General features: G+C 44.6%; 1 long non-coding RNA gene across 1 annotated transcript; it reads right to left on the bottom strand.

Annotated features, from left to right (window-relative positions):
* Positions 1 to 2,828: 2,828 nt before the first annotated feature.
* On the bottom strand, positions 2,829 to 5,937 carry LOC125331411. Its single transcript, XR_007206048.1, has 3 exons — positions 5,869 to 5,937; positions 3,956 to 4,046; positions 2,829 to 3,003 (listed from the first exon to the last, which is right to left on the bottom strand). It is a non-coding gene; the product is annotated as an uncharacterized LOC125331411 (long non-coding RNA).
* Between the last annotated feature and the right edge of the window lie 4,106 nt (positions 5,938 to 10,043).

The following is a 10,043-nucleotide window of genomic DNA, read 5'->3' on the forward strand; positions in this document are numbered from 1 at the left end:
CTCAGACACTTTGAAAAGATTGTTTTCGAAAGACAACCCACATTTCCTAAAAAACCAGTTTTTCGACAAACACTCTTGCGGAATATCTCTCTACCTTGCATGACTTAGGTGAAGAGATTTGTCAAAAAAATGTCTGGTTTTTATAATTTCAGGGCGTCACCCATTTATTACTTTTCTGTTTTGAGAGATTTTTTTAATTATTATTACCAAGATATTTCCAGTGTAGGAATATTGTTCCTGTTTTGATTGTCACTCCACTGATCTCCTGCCAAAACTCACGTACAATTACATTGCCACTGAAAAGCAAGAGCTCAAAGCTCTTACTCACTTGAGTAACCTCAGAGCCAAAGCAGTGGGATCAAGCCCCTCATTACACATCCCTGAAAGGCATTTTGTTGCAATGCTCCTGAATATCTTCACTGAGGACCCTCCACCTTGTCTTGTTGGAAGGGCGTTACAAAAACACCAAAAAAACCCTGCAGATGTGGGGTCCTGCTTCCCTTCCTGCAGAGGGGAACCAAAGGGACCACGCTGCTCTCCAGTGCTTTATAAAGGAATCTTCCCCCAGGGATTTTCACCCTGCTGAGTTACAAAAGGGAAGTGCTGAGCAATTGCTAAGGTAGGAACAAAAGTTTTCTCCCCATAGCAGCTGCAGGGTTTGGATCACACCATAAATTGTAGATAAAATCGTGGGCATGAAGGCATGAAATTCTGGTAATGCTATTAACTCATCATTTTTATGTAAGGGCTGTCTGAAATACAAAACCTTGCTGAAACACCTGCCTAGCATGGATACGGCTCTCAGATATATCCTAACTCCAGGTAGATTCAGCTGCACAAATTAAGTTCTACTAAAGAATAACTGCATTCACATGAAGCCTTCTGTCCCTACAAATGTGCAGATTTCCATGTGTGACACACCCAAACCCCAAATTCCTCAGCACTTCTGCCACTTGCAGAATTCAATGTTATGTGAAGTCCTTCAAGACCATGACTGCAATAAGTGTTCCCACCTTTGGAGCAGTTTGAACTGCAGCAGCTGATGCTAAACCAAAATCCAAATTTTCCACATGCAGAAGTGTACAGGGAAGGAGTGTACAGTGTAAAGTGTACAGGTGAGGGAATTCTGCATCGATCCCTGTTTATTCAGGGCTCACCTCCATCACAACAGGAGCAAGGGAAAGGGCTATTATTGGTAGGAAAGGCAAAGGAAAAAGAAACACACCTATAAACCAGCAAATATTCTCAATAAAAAGCCACACACAATAAAAACACCACCAGACTGAAGATGTTTGTCTCAGCAGCAGAGAGTGAAGAGCTGGTGGTCCCACAGGACATCCAGAGATGCCAGCGGGTTCATTAAACCCAGGCTTGGCTGGCTTGTGGTCACAGCCCAGCTCCAAATTACCTGATGTCTAGAGGCTTAGTCTGGGCTCAGGCAACATAATTTTTGTTGCAATCTTCATCCAAAACCCCCTGACAATGAACAAAATTATCACTTGTGAGCGAAAATACAGTTCTCTCTATCCCATTTTGAAATGCACACAGGTGCCCACACACAGGCACATTATCTGGCAGAATGAAGACAAATCCTGTCGTTGCAGAGTGCAGCCAGCTGACAGCATTTCCTGACAAGTACCTCGAGGGCAGAAATCAGTTGCAGCAGCTGGGTGAGCTCCCCCTGCTCTCCCTCACCTGCCCCGCCAGCAGCACTGTCCAGCCAGTCCTGGACTAACTCACACTGTGTATCTCACCTGCTTTAATTTAGATCATATTCCACTTGCAAATGCCACGGCTCAGTTACTTTCTGTAGGGCTTTCTAAAAACCAGGACAGCTCTGATGATCCGTTCTGGGCTGGAGCTGTTATTAAGCACATGTGCTTCTTGCCTTTTCCTAAAGCAAAATCACTGAGAAGATGCTCTGTACAGGGATAATTTATGAGGGCAAGCACATGTAGGGACGTTCAAAGGCAGGCTCAGCACCTCCACGTGCTGAAGTAGGAAAGATCAAGAGTTATTACATTCCGGAGGTGGAGGACAATGTCACCATTCAGCATCATCCCCTACATTGCCAGGGGCAGGCACATTTCCATACAGCTGTAACAGTAATTAAGGTTACCTTTTAGTGGATTCCTTAAGGCATCCACACTAACCCCTAAGTTAGGCACTGCCTGAGGAGCAACATGCAAACAGAGCAGTTTTTAAAGCAGTGAGGTAAAACACCACCTCACCTACCCCAAAATAACAGAGGTGGAAGAGAAAAAGTGAAGGGACAATGAGAAGAAATATGAAAATCATTTTCATTTAGCACCGTATTTACTGTGTGTACCATATTTACAATGTGTACCAGCTTTATGGTGTGTGTAAATGCTCCAGCATCTACCTGATTGTTATCCTTGATGTTTGCACTAAGTGAACCAGAGCATCATTCTGAAAATAACAGCAAAACAGACCTTGGTGAGCTCAGGGGTTGCCCTGCAAACAGCGTCCGCCTGAGAGAGGTGATGGCTTGCGACACCCCACATTTCAGCCTGCAGCCCTCCACATTTCTTCCTTCTGTTTCTCACAGAGGTTTTGATGCCTCCTCACTTTCCAGTTTGTCATTAAACTCAGATTTGGCAAAAAATTTCACTCCCATGTGTCCCAATTTCTTCCAGTTTTTGGATGTTTGGAACTTCCACAGGCTTGTACACAAACACCAACCTCAGGAAGTGCCTGCAGAAACTCAGTGTGCTGCAGACAGTTTGCACAAGCATTGCTCACTGTGATGAACTGGAAATTCCATGTGTTCCTCATCAAAATCACCCTTAATTGCAGCTAATTCCAGGGCTATCAGAGGAAGTGTTTGCACATTGCCTTATCACAGCTCCACTGGCAGCCACTTACACTTGGTTTCCCATTTATTTCATTCCCAGTTCAAAGCTGCCTGCCTTGGAATTCTCCACGGACCATTTCCAGCCATCCTCACAGATCTGGTGCCCACGTTCAGTTTCACTGAAGTCCCTGGGAAAATTTCCATTGATTTTAATTGAACAGGCTGTTCAGCTTTTTTATTTCCCCCCCCTCCCCCCCTCTGGCAATGAACCATTCCAACCACAAAATTCAAGGCCATGGGAGTGTGGGTCTCCTATTTTGTGGTGAAACTGAAAATCACCCCAGATTTTTGTGAGATTTGCAAACAGGAAACATTTGGTGTGTTTTCCTCCTGAAGCCCACACCAGTTGTGTGATGGGAGTGTGAAACTGCTGTGAATTACATGTAGAGGTTTGCTACAATAGGACTTTGGAAATCAAAACTGATTTTGCATTTTATGTGACATTGTCAATTTTCGTAAGTTTGTCTGTTGCTTTTTTCTTCCCCAGGACAAAATACCATTATTTCCACGTGGTTACTCAAACAGTGGATCATACCATGATTTAAAATAAGAGGCAAGGCATGTTTATTCCTATCTATCCCATTACTGTTTTCATAGAATCATGGAATCATTAAGGTTGGAAAAGACCTCCAAGATCATCGAGTACAACCTTTGAATGAATAAATACCACAATATTTGAGCCCCCACATCCGCTTTCTCTGCAAAATAGAGCTATTAAAGATAAAAGGGATTCATTTGCTATGATCATCATCCTTTTTGACATGATTGGGAAGAAAGGGACAGGATGTGGGGACAGCCAGAGAAGATCTGTCAGGTGGCAGTCAGTGAAGGATGCTCAGTGATTCCCAAATAATTGTGCTCCATCATCGGGCATCTCCCAGGGATGGCACTCCCCTCCTGGGATTCTTTCCCTTTTGGGCAGGAAGATTCCTTATCCTGGTCAAATTCTATGGATATGCTGTGACAGAGCCCACTCAGGGTGGTTGTTGTGAGTTCAGGAGCATTGGCTAACAGTGAGATGCCTCCCATGGTAATGAAAAGAAATCTACAACAAAAGAAATCCCGAAAGTTCAAGTCTACCTCAGGTTCACTGGTTCCTGCTCTATTCTTTCATGCTATTCATCTGCTCTCAATGCAGGGCTGCAAACACATTTTCTCCAGGCTTCTTTCGCTGCACAAAACAAAGTTGATTCAATTAAAAAAAAATCCCCAAAAGTGAACTAAACCCCCACCAAAAATCCAAAAGAAACAAAAAAACCCCACCACCAAACAAAACAACCCCAAACCTCCAAAATATTACATCTCATCCCTTCAAAAAAAAAAAAAACCCAAACCCAAACAACCAAATACAAACCCAAAGCCAAGCTGTCTCTTTTGGAATCAAGCATCCTAACACAGAGGTTCCCCACACCAACAGCCAAGTGAAACCCAATAATTACCTGGATTCCTCACAAAATTAAGTTCTGACAGCATCAAATTTCAAATCTTTTACACCTGACAGAGCAAAAAGCAACCTCCCCCTCCAAGTCTGGCCAGGGCAAATAGGCATTGCTTAATGATTGGTATTCCCCTCCAGCCAACACAGCATTAATTGAATGGATTCCATTACCATAGGAATAGCAAAAACCAGATTAAAAACCAAGCCAGCTGTAAACCCAGCCAGTGATTTTAATGGGAAGAAAATAAAGGCTGGCAATTGCATGGTGAAGTGCATCAAAATGTTAATTGCTTGCGGTCACATCCTTCTGAGCTAGTGAAGAGGGTGATGGAGATAAGGGCTGATAAAGCCCAGCAGAAGTTCTGGGCCTTGGTTATTCTGCAGTGGAAATGAATGGGTAAAATGAGGGATATTTGCAGCACTGTGGAATTAGTGTTGGAGCAAGTTCCAAAATAGCACATTTTGCTTTTAGTTTTACATCTGTGTGAATCTGTGTTCCCACTTGGAAGCTGATTTTAGGCAAGATTTTTCAGTGCAGCCAAGCAGGGTCAACCTAAGAACCAAACATGACTGGTATCTCTGGTTTCTCCCCAAAACACAGTTCCCAGGACCAAAATTAGCTGCATGTTACAGCAGCACACCTCAAAACACATTCACAGGTGAGCAGCAGAATGATCCTTCCCAGGATACACCTGGATTCTTCTTAGAAAATCCATATTTTCTATGATCCACAGAGAGAAGAGCATTTTAGTCAACTGAGGCAGAAGAAACTGTGGAAAATCCAGCCTCAAATACAAGTCCCAAGCTGTCCCAAAAATTCTCACCCTATGGTATCCAGACAATCCTGTCCAGGTGTTTTATAAAGAGCTGAGCACATCAGCAGCCTGATCCTGACCATGTGTGGTTTTAAGAACTGGCTGTAGGATAAATGCCCTTCTCACTGGCAGTGTGAGTCAGGACATAGAAAGAGAATGATTAAAGAAAATCCTGTTGCATTCCTGGTGGAATAATGGTTCTTACAGCCTCCCTTCATTTTAAGGGATGGAGTACTGATTTTAGTCAGACAAATCCCAAAATTACAGAAGGCTCTCCAAGTCATACAGAGCACCCTGATGAGATCCTCTTAGCTCTCATTCCTGACTCATAACCGCAGAACGTCCTCAAAACTGCCCTAACGGGAGCATGGAGGAATGAGAGTCTGGGGAATTTTAAAATGTCAGAAATATGCAAATATTACAGATTAGTATTCCACAGAGAGCCATAATTTCCAGTGTTTGCACTCATTTTAGCATTCCTTTTGAATTAAAGGCACAATAGGTAAGCTGGCAGCGTACAGATGGGTTTAAAGAGTTTGAAACGTCCTTATTTAGAATGTTGATTTTTTTCTACCAAGAGCTATTTAGAACCCATTTTTTGTGCTCTTTCAAAGGTAACAGGATTTGGTCTGGAAACGAAATTCAGCAGGAAGCCAGCAGGTAATTTGACTTAATGGGTTTGCATATTTTAAACACAAATAATATGAGTTAATAACATCCCTTCAGGTATTTTAACGTACCTCGATACACAGACACCGAGCTGTGTGGGGAAGATTGCAAGGGAACAACCTGAAATCCTCAGGGAACAGGCACAGGAGGAATGTGCCACTTAGGAGAGCCCTGAAGTAGATCCGAAGAGCATCGCTGCACTCCAATAAATGCAGCTGGGGGTAGATGAAGGATGTCACACTTGCGCTGCCAGCTGCCAGAGGTAGCTCTAGAAGGGGAAATGCAGAGAGATAATCAGGCATTTGGCAAAATACCTTAAAAACATCCACAGGCTGAGGGAGGGGTGGGTTTAGAGCCAGTCGTCAGCAAGCACTGAGCACCAGCCACACTCAGGCTGCTCTCTGACCTACAAAGGCCTCCCTTTCCTGTGCAATTTTGAGATCAATTTCCTCTTTAGAAGTTGACTGAAATGCAGAGAAGTTGCTGTGAATCTGGCATGGAGAGAGGAAAGTTCCACACTCCTTCTGCCCCTCTGCCTGACGAGGACCTGACACGCGTCAGAGCAGCATCACTGGTCAGGTTGGGGTGGAAACCACAGACGGAGTGAGCGGTGCTGGAGCTGCATCTCCTCATTCCCCACACCCCACTGGGTGTCCTGAGCTGTGATTTATCCTCTCCCCCTGACTTTTACCCTTTTCCTGGCCTCAGGACTCACACCTTTACTGTGGCAATCTCGAGCAGCGAGCGCTGTTTGCTCTGACCAAGCTGTGAACAGACGCTGCTGTGGGAATAAAAGGATGTTGGGTGCTCCCCTTCATCCCTCAGCTGTCAGGATATGGATTCTGTGCTTCTCAAGGATTCAGGGGTCTCCTCCTGTCCCTCCATTGCCCAGACACAGCTGCTTTGTTGGCTCCTCGAATGAAAACCCAGGAACTGTGCCTTGTTGAGCTGGCCCCAGAGAAAACCTGTTGCCCACCCCAGCTCAGGTGGAGCCCATATGGCTGCAGCTCCTTTGGGGCGGCTCCAGCACGTGCTGAGCTCCAGCAGCCAGCGAGTTGGGAATTTAGATGTCAAAGAGAAAATGAAAGACATCTAATTCTCCCTTAAAGATGTTTGTCCTTCCTTGTTGCTTCAAGGACTCTGTCCTTGCGTGCCCACCAGTACATTCCTGGTGGAGCCTCACCAGTTAATGGATTTCCCTTTGCTAAGCGGGGTGGGGGAAAACACAGGAAAACAACCCAAAGAAACAAGAGCTTATCCTATTAGCTACTTGTCAATTATCCTTGATGGGCGATGGCGCCCGTGGCCAGAGGGAGATGCTGGCAGGTGTAATTACTGGCTCTTTTTTGCAGGGTTATAACCTCTGACTTGCAAGGCCTGTCTTCAGGTACAAAAGAAAGAGAAATCACTGAATAAATTATGACGAGCGTCTGCCCTGCATAAATAAGGACGATTTCAACTGAAAGTAGATAATTTTAATTGCAAAAGCATTTCACTCTCAGTCCTTCACCTCTCACGTTGGGTGATGGGAGCAAATATCCTTACAAAGAGTGGTGTCTTGTTAAAAAACTCGGGCACCAGGACAGAATGTTACAAGGGAAAATATTGCATGTCTGGTTGACAAGAATCTACTCGTGCTTATTACAAAAAGCTACAGTGCAGTTTAAAACTGACAATCCATTACTAGAAATCCATCTTTTGCTTAGGATGATAAACCAAGATTGAATTATAGATTTCACAGCAGCAATTCTGACATTCTGCATTTAAACCCACAGCTTCTGCTTTCCCAAAGCTTTTTTAATCCATTCATTTGAAATAAATGGTCATGCTCAAAAAATTGCCTCCGTTGGTGAACATTTTCATTGCAGGAAATGTAGCAACACAATCCCCAAAATTCTTCACGGACCTTGTTAAAAAGAACTTTCTCATCAAAACCTAATTTTTAGCATTTATTCAGCTTTTTATGTTTAATTTGATTTGTGAACAAGCACTTTCCCCAAGTGCACGGCTGCATTTCTTATTTAATTCAAATTTGCAGAGAGGGCTCAGATGTAGTTTCATGTCGGGCAGGATTCTGATTTCAGACCATTGCCATTCATACATGAATATTTAGTCACACGTGAAATCCATCTAATCCACGGATCGCAACGCCAGTGAATAGGGTGAGTCTGTTATCCACGTTCTTGCACTAAATTAAACCTGTCTCGTGTGAAGCCATTTAAAATTGAGATTCCTCTTCACTGTACCTTGTTCAGTGCTGTGCCCCAGAGTTTAGCAGCTGGAATGTGGGACCAGCTCCCTCAAACTGGTGTTAACGCCAGGAAGGGACACCAGCTCTGCTCGGCTCACTTTGGAAATTCAGGGACAAATAAAAGCAGTTAAAGCAGCCAAATCTCATGCCCCTCCTCCTAAAGATCCATCCCCAGCGCGCAAACAGATGTGTGTGTGGGAGAGGGAAAGACTTCCCGACTCAGCCCCCGAGATCCGAAAAAAAAGTTCAACATTCAAACTCCACCAAATGTTAATGAGGCCGCCGCTTTTGTCGGAGCCATGAATGACGGCAGTCAGGCTATTTACAGCCACTGATGCATTCAGTTGTTAATTGTGAGTGCCCATTGAGGGCACCTCAAATGAACCACAGTCTCCCTCCGTTCTCATCCCCCCCTCCCAGCACAGGCTCTAAGAGAGAACAAGAAGTTCATCTGCCAAGATCTTCTCCTAAGCCAGGGTCCTTCAGAAATTATTAGGGGAAAGGACAGGCAGTGTTGGAGGAAAGAGGAAACTCAAGGATTTTAGTGTTTTCTTTCTGTGTCACCCAGAGCTGCCATCACTCTGCTCTTACCTGTTCTCAGAGCTCCTGAGGGGAAAACTGCCCAGGCTCTGTCCCCTTTCCAGGCCAGGGGAGAAGGGTCCTGTGTGAGAAGCTGTAGCTTATTCCTATGATCAACATAATTTTTACAGGAATTTACAGAAATATTCCATATCTCCGACTTTTGCCTCCCCCTTCCTCTTGTCTGTTCTCACACACAGGCAGATACTGCGTGCCACCATTCCAAAAATATTATTTTATCTGCTAGAAAACCTCTCTTCCAGGCCTCTACAGAAATATTTAAGTACCTCAATTCAAGGATTCATGAAGCATTTCAACTTAAACAACCAGTCCAAATAAAGTCCACGGCTTCATTTGCAGAATGTAAAAGTAAGAACAGGCACATCCTTTTGTTGTGTGAGGCAATAACTCTCTCAGTGGATGCTCTGCATGAATGTAGGAAAACACCTGGCCCACCCCCTTGGAAGCGCACACAACCATCTGCAGGACATGATAAAATATTAAAAAGTGAAACAACCCTCAGGGAAAAGCCATGCACCACCAGGAAGAGCCCCAGACCTGCTTCAGGATAAACCCCATGAAAATAAGTGTTGGTGTCCCTGGGCAATTTCCTCCGCTGCTTGCCTGCGAGGATTCCTGCTTTGGGTTCGGAGCAGGGGGGTGAAAACAGGCCCCACAGGCAGCACAAACACCCCATGGAGCCCTGGCTTGGGCAGCGATGCTGAGCGCAAACACGTGCAGCAGGAGGGGGAGCACGGAGCTGAGCAAGGCAGCGATGGGAGGAGCTCAGGTGATGTGGGGCTGAACAGCAGCAGGGGGACAGTGGCAGTGCAGCCCACGCCGTCAGCTAATGACACAGAGAGTTTATGGACGCATGAAACAGAAGGCTGAGGCCTTGGAGATCCATAACAAATATTTACCCCGAGAACAAACGCCCAAACCTAAATCCAAATTTATACAATCTGGACGTGCAGAGTTTAGGAGCTTCAGCTACAGAAACAGCAAGGACAGGAAGGGGCATTTCTGCCACGAGAACCCCGTGGATCTACCACAAAAACTGTCCAGAGGTGTCACATCTGTTTCATCTTCTTAACATTCGAAACCCTGTCCCATTCAGCCTGTAGTTTTTTGGTTTTTTCTTTAAGAGAAGGTGACTCAACTTCATCACCCTGAAAGTGGTAGAAATAAATATTTTCTTGGTCAAATTGTCTTTCTTTCTAACTGGAGCCACTGGCTCATCACTCCATTGTCAGCACACACACAAATACCCTTGGCTCCTTGTTCACAAGCATAGCAAAACACTGTTTAAAGGAAAAATCCCTAAGAATTGTGATTTTTTTGGGCAGTTGTTTTAACAACAGCTTGTTTGCTTTTAATCCCCATCCCTGGAAATACCCAAGGATAGGTTGGACAAAG

The sequence above is a fragment of the Corvus hawaiiensis genome, chromosome 11, assembly GCF_020740725.1.
Source record: "Corvus hawaiiensis isolate bCorHaw1 chromosome 11, bCorHaw1.pri.cur, whole genome shotgun sequence".
Taxonomy (NCBI): domain Eukaryota; kingdom Metazoa; phylum Chordata; class Aves; order Passeriformes; family Corvidae; genus Corvus; species Corvus hawaiiensis.